The following is a 3,274-nucleotide window of genomic DNA, read 5'->3' on the forward strand; positions in this document are numbered from 1 at the left end:
GAGAAGGGTATTTCTCTACTTCATTTTTCCTCAAGTGACGGCTGAATAACTATGCAAAAAAATTAAGGCATAATGACCCAGCAACAGTGACAAAACCTAATTAGTCACGGAGGCCACTGGGTAATGAGCCGCAAAACCCGGCTCTTGAGTGTGTAATAACTGTATTTTTCTCCATTTCTTCCCCTTTAGTCACAGCCTTGTGTGGCATTTTTAACAAACTAAAATGGCACCAGATGCAACAGGGTTCAGACATTTTAACTTGAATTAAGAAACCATATGTTCCGATAAGTCATGGTCTCTTCTTTCCCACAGACTGGGTGCTCCATCTGCGAGGTAACACTCCAATGGCCCATGGTGAGTGAGCACCCCACGAACACGATGAAGGGTTGGGGTTGGGACTGGGGTCTCCAGAACCCTTGCTATAGACAGCGGTTCTGACTCCTGCCAGCATCCTGGATATTCCAGATGTGGGGCCCAGATTGTTCTCTGAGCACACTGACTGAGAAGCTTGAGGGGAAGAGCAGATGGGAAGGGGCTCTGTGTCCAAATAATAGAGTCTGGAATGCTGAGAATTGCCTTTAACCCTGGTGGCTCAGGTGGGAAAGTACCGCTTGCAACGTAGGAGACCCAGGTTCAATCCCTGGGTTGGGAAGATACCCTGGAGGAGTATTTGTGCCTGGAGAATCCCATGGACAGAGAAGCCTGGCGGGCTACAGTCCATGGGGTCACAAAGAGCCAGACACAACTGAACAGCTAAGCATGCATTTATGACAATGTTATCCACTTTCGGGTGATTTAAGACACACATTAGCCAAATCTGAGGCTCCCATGAGCCTTGAGAAGTAGGATGGTCCTCGTCTCCTCCATCCTTTTGAGATGAAGCAACCAAGGAGCAGCGAGCTTAGGACACTGCCCATGACCACAGTTAGGAGTGCAGGCATCAAGCTTTGGAGCCACATCTGTGATCATCATCCCAGTGTATTTCCTATGTTTGTTGTCATTATTGTTGTTGTTAGCAGTAATTTCCCTTTGCAGTTAGAACATTTTTTAAAGGGTGGAAAGTTTACATAGCATAGTTTGGCATGATCTCTGTCTTCAACCCTCACTCAGATCCAGAGTCAGTTAGGTAACAGGTCAGTAATAAACAATGCTTATTTGGAGCAGGGCATCATCAGGGGTGTGCCCTTGGCCCTGGTCTGATTTTATTTTATTTTTCCACAGTATTTGTTAATTGTTTATTTATTGAGAGACTATTTCTCACCCCCAGATAGTCATAGTTTCATAGTTCAGGAACACAGGAAAGTGACAAACTTCCAAGGAACGCAACCCAAAGAAATTCTTTATATTCCAAATCACTTTGCACTCTGAAAGATACTAGCCTTCCTCATCTCCTCAAAATCTTTCATGGAATCATAATTTCTGTAGAAGTCTGCATATGCCTTCTTTCTTTTTTCAGCCACAGCAAACTTACAGAAAGCTGCAAACCCCAGGGAGACCATGAATGCTCCAACAATATGAAATCGCAGACGTTTGGCCAGGAGGCCATGTATCTGAGGTTTTTGCCAAAGCAGTGGACATGGCAGCTTTTCTTTTCGACGGCTCAACCGCGACGTCCTCTCGGGCTGATGGAGAAATGGACCCCTGGTCTGATTTTAATGTGAGATGCTTCCAAACCCCGTCCAGGCAGGCGCTACCCCACAGTGTTAACTTTCATTTCTCTTCTGCCTGGGTGAAGGTCATCTTACTTCTGGACGTCACCAACTTTGGGGCTGAGACTGGACTTAGAAATAACAGGCGTTATGATCTTTGCTCTGAGCCACAGAAAGGCTGACTTTTCTTTTGTTCCTCCCCACACCCAGCAGACCAAGAAAAGAACCTCCACGAGATGAATCCAGCTCCCCCTAGATTTCAATAAGGATCTTATCTCCGCCTGAGCCTCCGGCTGGGGAATCACATAAGGGGACTCTCAAATGAGGAGTCCCACATGGAATACAGAGTATAGAATTCACCAGAAGACACAGACACAGGTTTGGAAAAAATTCCCTCCTTGGGGAATTTTTAAATATCATGCAGTTAAAAAAAAAAAAAAAAAAAAAACCCAAGCAGCAAATGTCTTCCTATAACAGGAACAATGCATGATATGAAAACATAAGCAAAAACAAAAAAAAACAGATTACCCAACTCGAGGGTTTATATAATACATGTTATATTTTAATTCCCCGTATAATTCTGACACAGCAAAGGCCTGGTATCTGGAACTGTGTAAATGCGGCAGCTCTCTGTCTCTCTAATCCAAGAGCAGCTGCATAAGGCAAAATAAGAATGTGGCGACCCCTGCTCAAAAATTCTCAAGGATTTCAAGACAGAGCACTAAATGAGGTGCGGGCCCTTCCACGCCTTGGGTCCTGTGTGACTGCACAGGTCACATACTCATGGAACCAGCCCCGGAAAGCAAAGCTCACGCATCAGCGTCCAGGTCGCAAAGGCACATATGAGACAACCACGAACAGCTGGGCCGAGAAAACCGCCTTGCATTATCCCGACTTCTCACTCAGAGCGGTTCAAAGCGGACTCTTTTTCCTCTAAACTTTGAACTTCAGAAAGCCTACTTTAGCATCTCAGAAGTACTATATGTAAAATAGGGAGTTTCTCCGTGCAGACAATGCCATTTCTTCTTGACTCTTCTCTGGACTTTCATCTATTCTAGTCCCTGGCAAGCTTGGCTGCTCTGCTCATTGGGCCTTTTCCTGCACTCCAGTCATTATCCTCTTTTTATATACTGCACTTCGTGCCCTTGTGAACCTGTTGAAAAATAGTGAAAGAGAGCTGAAAAGTACCACTGGCTCCTAAAAATAGTGCTGAGGAGGAGGCAGAAAGGGGGAACTCCGGTTTTATTCAGTGCTAAAGATAACACCACCAGAGTGATAGACTCCTCCGAATTGTCTGTCCCCACCGCCCTTTGTCCCCCCCCCCCCCCCGGGCACTGAATGAGCCTCTTAGCAGCTCTTGAGGGCCTGTCACAGGTAGGCACCCAACAGAGATAATTCCCAGCCTATGCTTGACTGCTTCTTTATAGACACTCACTCATGGTTCTGAAAGGCCTCAGACACTGTTGAATAAACTCCTACTCGCTTCCATAACCTTTTTCTCCCACTGAATTTTCCGGGGATGTGAGCAGCTTCCCAGCCTCGCCAGAGGATGCTTCTGAATGCACTCCTGTTCTGAATCAAAGTCTGACAGCCAAGCCCCTTTCCTAAACAAGAGAAGAAAATGG

General features: G+C 45.9%; 1 pseudogene; it reads right to left on the bottom strand.

Annotated features, from left to right (window-relative positions):
* Window positions 1–1,210: 1,210 nt before the first annotated feature.
* Window positions 1,211–1,578, bottom strand: LOC120874313 (annotated as a pseudogene).
* Between the last annotated feature and the right edge of the window lie 1,696 nt (window positions 1,579–3,274).

Source organism: Oryx dammah, unplaced genomic scaffold (genome assembly GCF_014754425.2).
Source record: "Oryx dammah isolate SB20612 unplaced genomic scaffold, SCBI_Odam_1.1 HiC_scaffold_15, whole genome shotgun sequence".
Classification (NCBI taxonomy): domain Eukaryota; kingdom Metazoa; phylum Chordata; class Mammalia; order Artiodactyla; family Bovidae; genus Oryx; species Oryx dammah.